The 12,388-nt window shown below is 27.8% G+C and overlaps 1 long non-coding RNA gene across 1 annotated transcript; it reads right to left on the bottom strand.

Moving 5' to 3' along the window:
* Positions 1 to 8,775: 8,775 nt before the first annotated feature.
* Positions 8,776 to 12,350, bottom strand: LOC147808915 (uncharacterized). Its single transcript, XR_015433672.1, has 2 exons — positions 12,231 to 12,350; positions 8,776 to 11,414 (listed from the first exon to the last, which is right to left on the bottom strand). It is a non-coding gene; the product is annotated as an uncharacterized LOC147808915 (long non-coding RNA).
* Positions 12,351 to 12,388: the final 38 nt, after the last annotated feature.

Raw genomic sequence — 12,388 nt, 5'->3', positions numbered from 1 at the left:
CAGCAGTGTGAGTTAGGTAGACTTCACATGGATGAGATTTTTGCCTCTCGAATTTCTTCCTGTTTGCAGGAGCAAAAGCAAACGAAATAATGGTGGATTTGCGAGTAACATTCAATTACTTTTGTAAATTTTTATTATGGCTAAACAAAAGCAAGACTTTTAGATATCCCAAGTCTAGAATCTGCTAATATCTCGTTTCTTATTCACGCGATTTTAGTATCTTACCTCGATTTTCGTATTTACTTGATTCAGATGTTGCGCATTGCGATTCTTATTAGCGCGAGTTAAATATCGTACATTGCAATTCTTATTCACACGATTTAAATATCGTACAATGCGATTCTTATTTACGAGATTTAAAAATCCAATATCGCAATTTGTATTTACGCGTTTTTAAAACCCTATGTAGCAATTTGTATTTACGCAAGTTTAAAATCTAATGCCGTGATTCATTTATGCTGTTGTAATATCAGACATCGATTTTCGTATTTATACGTGATTTAAAAGTTAGACATTGGGATTCATATTCACATGATTTAAAAATTACACATCAGGATTTGTATTTTCGCATTTTTGAAACCCAATATCGAATTTCAGAGCCACATATCGGGATTGATATTTTCTCAATTTAAAATCAAATATTGCAATACTTATTCACACGATTTTAAAGTCATGCATGTGATTCTTATTCATACAATTTTAAAATTAATCATCGAGATTTACAATCGCATGGTTTAAAAATCGCATTTTTTTGTCAAATTTTTGGATATCAGAACTTCAACATATTATATATATAATATTCATTCTTGAATTTCCTCTTTTTTACTATCCGACTATTCTCATCCCTGACTTCAGTCAAGTTATCTGCTTCAAGGCAAGTTAATATCTGTTTGTCAAAATATTACCGAATTAATTTAAATTAAACTAAAGTCCTTGATTATCTACATATCCGGCTTTAATTTCAACGGGACTCGTTGGAAAAAAAGTGATTCGTCATTAGTGGGTCATTTATTTACTTTTTCTTTAAAAAATTTCGCTGGTAGGTCTTGTTTCTTTTATTTAAGACTATGTATTATTTTAGAATACGGTAGATGAAAAATACAAATGGGATAATCCGATCTACATTGGAGTATTTAAGCAAACTTATTAGTTTGCTTAGTTCTTAACATATTTTTATAAATTCACTATGATCAATAATATTAATCTTGCTAAGTTTTTTGTTCAATTTACTTTATAAATAACTTTGATTTAAATCTAAGAAATATTCCCGATATTTTTTATATTATAATTTAACTAATTATAATTTCGAATTAATTTTTTACATGATTAAATAAAGCAATTATTTATAATTTTAAAAAAATGAGTGTCTCACAATGAAATATGCTTAAAAATTGTGCATAAATTGTTATTATGGTGACTCATATAATGAGGAAAAGAGCCCTTTTTGTCAGAAACTAGTTATATTAATGAGCATGTAAAGTCTTTGAAAATGTTTTTACATTTTTGTTGATAAAAAAGACACTCAGCAACAGGAAGAAAAAAATTTTATTAGTGCACATATCCAAATTGTAACATATATTTTAACGTGCTTAAAAATATTTTTAGTGCTTAAAAGATGCTTCTTTTTTGTTGAAAAATTTGACTACGCACCCTGTTTAAGATCCTTTATTTTATCGAATTTTAGCAAAATATTTTCAAAATACACTGGGGAACGTTCGAATTTTCAGATTGGCTCAGTACTCTCTTGAAAACTTAAGAGCTGGAAAAAAAATACCATTTAGCATTTAGCTGTTTCTTTTAACATATGTCTGGCTTAATTGTGCGCAACTTTTATTGCACCCAAAAGATGAAACAGTTTTAACAAAACCGATGGGTGCAATCCCAATTTATTAGAGCATCCATCTCCCAGGAAAACTCATCAGTTACAATTTCCCTTTTATCTCGATTCTGCAGAGAATTGATCGTTAAAACGTAGTTCCTAGCAGACCAAAGTCAATCATCACTGGCTGCGGTTAGTGTGAGGGTGGGTGACTGTTTTGATCAGACTGCAAAGGGACCGAGGGTGTGCGATATTAGTTCTCGTTAAATTGTTCTGCTGTAAAGTGTTCGATTTCGCGCAGGTCGTCAAGTCACCGAAATAGAGTTGCCATCCCCTCCACAGAGAATCAAAATTTTTATGGCATGTCTTGCGGCCATCCTAAGGGATGTTTTCTTGACCATTGCCAATGGATGGGTGGACTAATGTAAACAATAACAAATGTCCTTAAACCGGAAGAAATTTAGAAAATTTCCGGTGTATCCCTCCGCATATGTTATGACTACGAGGCGATGTGTGAACAAGTCAAATATTCTATGCAGTTTTGTTATTGTAATTTGGTCTCAAATCTAAACATAATTGTACCATTCATAAGAGCTTTCAGAAATGTATTGATTCTCAGAGGTCGTAAGGCCAAAAAAAATTTTGGAAAGTTAATATCTCATTGTGAATAATTCTTAAGGTTTGCCATGTTTTGTATTTTATCCCATATTTGGCTACATTTGAATAAAATGTCCCCAAAAATATCTTTTTAAGTTAGCCTAATTAGAAAATATTCTAATGATTATAATATTAATATGATAATGCTGAAGTTTAAAGGCTGAAAGAAAGAACTCGGTACATGTGAAATAAAGCAAAAGATATGATGCCATAATAATATGATGGCGCGTTTTCTCAATCTGCGGCGTAAAAATATATCGGAAGCAGTAACCCGGAAGTCTGGAAAGAGCAATTTTACCACTAGCGCCGCCACCCTTAGCTTTACACGATCACCCATCCATAGCCCATTGTGCTGCTTTTGTGAGACGTAAATAACTACAACAACAACCTTTTATCCCGACTTAGTGCCGTAGATATAAGGAACCCGTAAGAGGAAGTGAAGGTCCTATCTTCCCGATGGCAACGAAAAACCGGTTTTCAGGGTTACCTTATTTTTGTGGTTTATCTTATTATTGGCGTTTAAAAAAAATTTACTACCATTTTTTTTTTGTTGAGTGTTTAGTTGTACTAGTTCTGATTTAGAATATAACAATATAATAAAATATAAAAAATGGACAATAAATTGTATTTTTACTTTCAAAGTTAATAAAACTTTCAACTCGATTTAGAAATATGTATTAACTTAGTTAATTGCGCATTAATAATTAATTTGATAATTTAATTTTACAATTCTAAACTACTAACAAAGCCTTTAGTAGAGTGTACTCTAATGCAGAGCTGCCATCTAGTGATGGCAGCTCTGAATTAAATTTAATTTTAGGAGGGATGAATTTTTTTTTTTTTTTCCCTTGAAAAATAAGTTGTTTAAAAAATTTTTACATTTTAAAAGAAGAATTTACTGACTATGTCATAAAGTGTGGAAACAATTGCTAATATATTCTGACCAGCAAATCTTTCCGAAATAGAAAAGACTATTGAAGAAAATGAAACTTTTATAATTTAAATAATGTTTTTTCTTTCTTTCATAAAACTTAAAACAAAAATAATTTTTATAAAATAGTTTAATTTGTATGAAAAATTCCTTGATGTTATGTTGACATTTCGCTTTACACTTACCTTTAAAAGTATTTGATTACGAATTGTTGTTGTTGTTGTTAATTTACGTTGCACTAGAGCTGCACAATGGGCTATTGGCGACGGTCTGGGAAGCATCCCGGAGGATGATCCGAGGACATGCCATCACAGTTTTGATCCTCTGCGGAGGGCACCCCCGCTTCGGTAGCCTGACGACCTGCGCGTGAAGTCGAGCACTTTACGGTAGCACAGTGTAACGAGGACCAAAACCGCACACCCTCGGTCCCTACGCAGACTGATCCAAGTGGTCACCCACCCGCACACTGACCGTAGCCGGTGATGCTTGACTTCGGTGATCTGCTGGCAACCGTGTCTTAACGATCAGTCCACTGCGGGACTGATTACGAATTGAATTGTAGTTCGTGTTGATTTTACTGTGCTTGAACACCATTTCGAGAGCACAAAGCTTGACATCAAATATTTTCTTTTCCTCTCACGCTGAAAATGCCCTCAACATTCTTCGAAGAAGCATTATTTACATGCATTTACAATTCTGTGAAAATAACGAAACATATTGGTCACATATACATGATGAGTTGGTTTATGGATTTAGATATTTAAATTTAAACAAATGGGGGAAGGAAAAACATTTTTCTAATTCTTAATCTATAGCTTTAAAAATTATTTTGTGTGTAATGTTAGCCTTTTTTGAAAAAGAATGGTCCTTCGAAAATTCGTTGTTTTGACGCTTCAGCTTTTTAACTTCTTCTGAAGAAGGAAAATAAATTATAGTGAAAATTATACTTAAAAGAAACTATAGACAGAGGCTGCAAATAAATTTCATGCATATTAAAATTTAAGCGAGAACAAAACATTATCTGCGAAAACCAGCGAATCCCAGTTGGGGTAAATAACGACACATATTTGATTTTCATGTGAAACAGAAAAAAATTGAAAGGCGATCGTTAGAACTATATCTAAGAATCATTAGGCAATCAAATTGGTTTTGCCATTTTTTCATCTTTAGGGACTCGATAGTTTCCAACTATCTTTTTGTTACTTCCTCGCATATTAGCCTGCGACCTATAATCAAAGAATATTATAGAACCCCTCTATATTCTTTGCTATAATTATCGGTCGCCTATAATTATAGGTTAACCTATAATTATTCTTAATAAAATAACCTATAATTATAGGTTATTTTATTAAGAATTTAATCTAAATAGTACGAAATTAATTGCGTACTATTATTCTTAATAAAATAACCTATAATTATAGGTTATTTTATTAAGAATTTAATCTAAATAGTACGAAATTAATTGCGTACTATTTAGATTAAATTCTTAATTAATATTTAAACAACTTATATTAAGAACGAGGAAACGGAACACTCTGTTCACATATTTTAAAAATGCTTGTGGCACATGAAGTCGCAATTTGATTAAAAACTTTAAGTTTTGGTGTCGCAAATAAATGTCTCAGTCAGAATTTTATCAAAATCTTAGGAGTCAATGTTAAGGATAATCACAGCATAAATGGATTCATAATTAATTAGAAAAATAGTAATAATTCAATTAGTCAAACTAATAAATCTAGTAATCCAAATAATATCCTTTGTTCCCCATTTAGTCTATGGCATACTAACTGGTCTTTTATGATTTTGATTACATACATGCTATACGTGACTGAAATTAAATTATCAGAGTTTAATAATGATCTTGTTTTTTTTTGTTTGTTTTCTTTTTCTTTCTTCTTCTTTTTCGTTTAAGCATAGGCGTAGTAAGCATGTAATTTTTCAAAGTAATTTTTTTTCACCCTAAAAGATAATTTTTTATTAACAATTTAAAAAGTTTAGATGGTTTTTAATTTAACGATTATCTCATTCATGTAAGTGTTATCAATTCGTGAAAGTATCATTTAAAGATTTTTTTTAAAAAATGCATACTAATTCAAATACAATTTTTTAGCGAAACAAAACAAAATCAAAGTATTATTGGTAATTCTTAACTTATATACTTAATATATATATATATACTTTTCATAACTACGTTTTTTTTCTGACAAATATTTTACAGCATAATTGTTACCGTAAATGACTGAAATCAAGAGAATGTCGATTTTCACCGGTGAATGCCAACAATCACATAGTGGCTTTGGTGAATGTCCGAAATATTTGTTACATCCCATTACATATTAATTTATTCGTTAATATTATTTTATTTATTCGCTATTTTAATATCTTGGGATAGATTGGGTGAAACAACAGTGTTCGGAGAACCGATTTAATGCATATTGGGCAGTGGCACTTGACCTTAAAAAAACATCGATGTAGGACATACCGGGCAGTGGCACTGAACCTTTAAAATACATTGATATAGGGCATACCGGGCAAATGTCTATCGGGTAGTTGCACTTAACCAGAGCAAGTATATAATTCGGACATTTACCAAAGCGATTATGTTATTGTCAACATTCACCGGTGGAAGTTAACAGTCACCAATTTCTTTAATTCATGGTAATATAAATAAATTTTGTCTCATAGTATTCAAATTATCTACGAAACTGGCAGGATGATTTGGAATTCGAAATTTATTTTCTGATTTGTTAGGATCATTAATTCCTAGGGAAGGGACCTAAGGAAACACGTGCCATAACCCCAAAATTTTTCAAAACTTTTGATTTTTTTAAAATTCTTTCTTTAAATCCATAAAATAATATTTTTATGAATTAAAAATTATATAATTCATATGTAATTTAGCAAAATAAAAGTTTAAATTTAATAATGCTACAAAATTTATGCATCATTGTTAATTGTTGTATTTAAATGTTGCATTTATTTCGTTTATAATTGGAGTTAGTTGCTATTTACGAAAGATAAATTTTCCTTTAATTACCTTTATTTTCCATTAATACAGAGAAATAATTTTTAAAGACACCTTTGTTGAAATCAAAAGTTCAATATTGATTTTTTTTTCTTTTACAATTTTAAATAATTTACAGCATTATCGAATTCAAAATTTACATTCTGATTTGTTTCAAGGATTAATTTCTTGATAGCCTATGATAAATGTTCTTAGAATTTTTAACTAATAATTTCCATTTCAGACGATGTATCCTTCTTTTACTACTAATTAATGTGAAATATGGCGTACGATTTTTTTTTTAAATTTCAGCAAAGGCTGGTGTTGAAAACTATTTTATTTCATTATCAAATAACTTTAAAAAAATTTCGCTTCGACTTTATAAGACCGGATTGCGTCAAATGCATAACAATATTAAGTGGCAGATTATGCAATTTTATTCTTCTAGCTTTTAAGGACATTCCATATCTAATAATTACACGGTTAAATAATAAATGTATGTGATGAAATGTCTTTATTTTCTCAAAACTGTTTGGAAATAAGTTATGAATGAAAAAAAAACTGTATTTAGCTTTTTTACATTTTGATTGTTCTCGACAAAGAGATTATTTATCTAAAATTAACTAGTTTCTAAAAAAAAAATGTCTATTTGAAAAATTGTTCCCGCTGCGTTTATTATATTTTTTAACCATTGTTGAAATAAAGTTAATATGAAACAAAATATCTTTTTTATATTTTTTTACTGGTTAATTTTATACGTCGCGTGAAATTTTTTGACATTATTTGCATCGAATGTATTCTAAAATACTTTATTAGACCGTCAAATAATTTGGAGAAGCAGCGTATTTAGAAAGGATCAGATTGCAAAATGCTTTAAAATACAAAGGATGATAGAAAAATGCGATCCATAATTAAGTATTTTCTTAGTTTTTATTGATATCTTAAATCTAATAATTACAAATATATATTATGATGCGAATCTTCTACACGCATCAGGTGAGAACGGAATAGTAACATTTTTAGAAAATTTATTTGTTTTAATGGCTTGGGGAAGAATATTTAACAAAATTTTAAAACTCTTTGTAATCTTACTTAATTATTTGAGCTGAAGTTTTTATATATATGCTATCATATATTTTGATAAGCTCATATATAAGAAGCTCTGATACCACAGTTTTTAATATTCTTTTTTAGGATGCGCAAAATTAAATGAAAACTCATACATGCGTTGCTAAATAAAGTTCAACAAAACTAACGCAGAAACGTTATGAAAATCTGAAAAATCATTAATACGAAATTTTAAAGCAATAAAATCTGGTAGATTGCTTAAGAAAACCTGGAGGATGTGAAAGGCAAATGTTTGAATATCAGGTTTAAATTTAATCCTGCTTTCCTCAATGATGATTCATCAGATTTCAAAAAGCTTATTTTCTTCCTTGTTTGAAAAGTAATCTGCGACCGCTAATGTTAATTCTGGCTTTATTTTTGAAAACAATTCTAAAATTATAAATTAAAAACAAGATTTAAAGAACCCCTTTTACACTCAAAATGGTTATAAAATTCAGCTGTATATATATATGGTCTGAACTTGTAAAGGTTTCCTAAATTTATTCTAGAACATCATAATTAATTACTCTTAATAAATTAAAAAAAAAATTGCATACAAAATACTTCAAATATTTCAAGGCTATTTTAAAAAATTCCACATCCATTATTTCACAAGAGAAAAAATAATTTTATTGAAATGTGCCATAAAAAAAAGTAAAACCTTTATTTTCAGAGTGTATTATGCTTTTTTTTTTTTATAAGTATTTTGTATTCTTCGGAAAAGTGTTCTAGGTGTTAAATTTTTGCTCAGAAGCAGAGAAATTGTCCCAAGTAGAGTTATTACTAAGCAATTGTTCCACTTTAATGGATCTGAATGTATTTTGTATAGAATTTCCCAAATTACTTCATTACCTGAAGATCAAACGCTTAAAAAATGCACTAATATTGATAAAGAAAATTGGATAGAAAATTTATTTGAAAAATTGCAATAAAAATTAATAAAATTTAAAAGTGTAGAATTTTAAGTTGGTAGATATCGCAAATTGATATTTACACACTGTTTTCATATTTCAAAAGTGATAACTCAAAACATATCTCAGCAGATTTTTTCAATTAAATATTTTAAGCATTATTTACAATATATATATATATATATATATATATATATATAAAATATCTTTACTAATTTTATTTATTTATTGTACAAAGATACTGTAATCAACTTCTTGTAGCTGCATTGGGTATGAATTTTTACTTCAATAAATTTTTTTAAAGTACGAAGCTATAATAAATGAAAGAAGTCAAAATTACTACTGGTAATATGAACAATTTAAAACTTTATTTAATAAAATAGTTGCACAGTTTTTCATTTTTCTGAAATTTCAGCAGACAGACATCACAACTTAAATACACTTCACCTAAATGCATAATCTCAAATAAATGTATTAATAAGCATACAAAAAGTAGTTTTAGATACAAATAACAAATATAAATAAGAATTTTGCACATAAGGATTCTTTCCTTGATAGAACGGTTTTAAAAATTATTACTTAGTGGTAGCTTCTTCAAACATTACATTCAAATAGTACCAGTAAGCTCTTGTCAGGCTAGAAAAAACTTATTATGTAAATCTACCCAATCCAAGAAACTGTCATTTACAATAAACATCTAATTTAAAAATGGAAGTTTAACATAATTCACCCAATAATTCTATATGAAAATCTATTTTATTAATTTTTAACGTTATATTTTACATGCTTAAAGAAACTAGTTTAGAAGACAAAATTATTAAATTTTGTCTGGGTTTTCAAAAGAAAAAAAAAAAAAGTATTTTTCACAAATAATGTGCAATTGAAAATAAAACAAAAATTCAGAATAATTTCATTTAAAGCCTACGAATAATTTTAATTAGGCGTTCAACACTATAGAATATTACTTATAAGATTAATAGTAACTTTTTCAAAGTTTATTAAAACAATATCTTAAAAAAAACTTAAAACATGTGTCTTTGCATTTTATAGAATTTTGTGTCATACAGAACATTGGACTTATCTTTAAACTTACCTACTAAGCATGACAGTAATATTAGTCTGAGAAAGACAAGATATAAAATGCTTAATATAATTTTAAGATTCAAATATTTAGACACATAAATATGTGCTTAAGCATTAACAGAATTTTTTTTTTTTTTAAACTTTCGAGAACATTACAACTAACATAACACAATAAATTTATCAACTTTAGTTTGCTTAATCAAGTAGAGTAGACTTAAAAATAGAAAGCTATTTAAGGAAATACATTTACCTAAATATAGTTCTGAACTAAATTGCCTAAATTATTAGACAAATTATGAAAAATGCTCATTATTCTTGCTTTATTGCAGAAATTTTAACTGAAATATTTATTGTTTACACCTGTAAAAGTTAATGTGGTTTCTAGAATTTCATTGCATAGATTTTCCTCTTTAAATAAATTTCCAGCATACGAAAAAAATAATGTTTCATAAACATAAGTATAAATCTTAATAACTATATTTCAAATTGACGAAACTCTCCTCTGAAAAATTGCGAAATCATAGCTGACAACATAGATATGAAAAAATCCAGTAGATTTTACGAAATAATATAAATTTTATGATAATTGTAGCAGAATGTACTAAATATTTCACACAAAGGGAATTTTAGAGATTTTTCTAGTTATCAAAATAGAAAAATTGCAATATTCTCCAGTTAAAATTGACAACATACTTGAAATATTATGTGTTATGTTTACTCATAATTTTGAATATTAATAGGCACTTAATCAATCAAAGATATTTAAAAGATTTTATTAATTTATTTAAAAAGAAAATTCTGAACATTTCAGAAGAAAAAAAGTTATGATCCTGGATGTCACAATAACTAGCTTTTACACAGTTAAAAACATTCATAAAACACAATATTTATAACTTTTATCCCATTACTAAAGCTCATTACACAAAAATGATACCATATAAAAATGCTATATGAGAGGAGTTTATATGCACGCTGTGAAATAAGATCATGCATTTGTTTGATACATTATATGTGCTTTTTTCATTTCATACACAAAATTAATCTTACTTATAACAAACTGTACTTTTACTCCACAATAACTTTATTTGACTAATGAACTACATTTTACTATAATTTATAATAGAATTGTAAGTTACTATTTAATCAATTTTAACAGAAAAATATTTCCAGCTTTAATTAAAATGAACCAGAGAAACAATGCAAGAATTGCGAAAATCAGAACTTGGGATTACATTTCATATGATTATATGCACACAACTAACAAAGGGAGAATAATGAAAACTCCAAATGTTTAGAAACATATCCATATAAAGGGCAAATTATAAATAATTGGCAATATAAATATTATAAAATTTCTAGAAGTTAAGTTGATCATATATGCATAACAGAAAACTTTCATATCTTTAAAGATCAAAATTAAACTAAAAATATTTTGATAAAACTGCAATGTTTAACCCAAAAATGGGAACTTACCAGTTTCGGGAGTCTGTAAAGTATTAGTGTCACTTAACTTTTCATCAATGCAATATTAATTAACTAATATTAATTACTTTAACATGTCATCAATGCAATATTAATTGCAGTAAGAGGAACATAATATAGTAATGTCAGCATTCTTAAACTTTTAAGTACTTGAAAATGTTAATGAATGACATACCCTAGAAAGTAATTAACATCTAGTTAAGTTTGCAAGTGAGCTTTAGTTGTTATACTGAACTTGGAAAAAACAATAAAAAGAAAACCACTTTAAAAACATCTATATAGAAAGTTTAATAAACTATCCAAATAGGCAGTTCTCTAGCTATTGTTTCACCAAGTTTATCTTCTCCACGATCGGCCAACTGCATGTGGTACACAGACATGCTTCCAGTCATTCCTATATATGAATCAAATCATGAACCACTAGAGAAAAAAAAGTAACATTAACAATACTTGTATTAAAAAATTACAACGTCAAAAGAGATAAATTTCTCACAGTGACAAAAAATCCCAATATGTTGTTACTCTTTTTTAGAGTTAACTAATTTATTTTAAATACATAAATCTCATCTATCAATTTTGAATGCAAGGCATACAATTCCTATGATAGTTGCTAGGAAATTTAGAAATATATAAAGATGAATTGTAGATCTAAAATACTCATAACTTTAATCACCACTTTTTCTTAATATAACTAAATACAACCTTCATATTTTAATATTCCTTATTATAAACTATTCATAATATAAAATTGAGTATGTGCTGTTTGTATTCTAATGACAAACAGCACAAAACACAAGCATTTATCTCCATATAAGTTCATTTATTATTATACATAAATAACAAACTATATAATTTCCTAAAATTTATGCAAGCTCATTTTCGCTATATTAACGCTGATTTTACTAAAACATTTTTAATGATCAAAACCTTCGTTAGAATAAATATTCCAATATGAAAACATTTTTGGTTATCAGAAATTTTCCTCTGCAAAAATTATTTCACGAATTTTTTAAACAATAACCACTCAATCAATTAATGCTAAGCATATAAAAATAATTTTCTAGTAGAGTTATAAATGCATTATAAAATTCATTCTCATTGAAAAATAACACGAGAATAATGTTCACGCATTATAGAACGTAATATATAAACATTTATGCAATGTTTTCACATTTAATTAGCTAATAATAAATAAAATGATTACATAAAATTAGTATATTAATAATTTATACCTACCAAAACAGATTACTTATCTATCCCACGCAGCAAAATTTCTACACGTGAATTAACAAGCCATCACAACAAATATGCACACGAACGCTGGCGATGTGGCGATTTAACAGATAGAAAAAGTCGCCATGATGATTGAAAAAAGTAACCCAGTTTTCGTTGCC

The sequence above is a fragment of the Parasteatoda tepidariorum genome, chromosome 5 (genome assembly GCF_982258835.1).
Source record: "Parasteatoda tepidariorum strain Cologne lab strain chromosome 5, Ptep-v5.0, whole genome shotgun sequence".
NCBI classification, from domain to species: Eukaryota; Metazoa; Arthropoda; class Arachnida; order Araneae; family Theridiidae; genus Parasteatoda; species Parasteatoda tepidariorum.
This window is presented reverse-complemented; position numbering and strand designations above follow the sequence as displayed.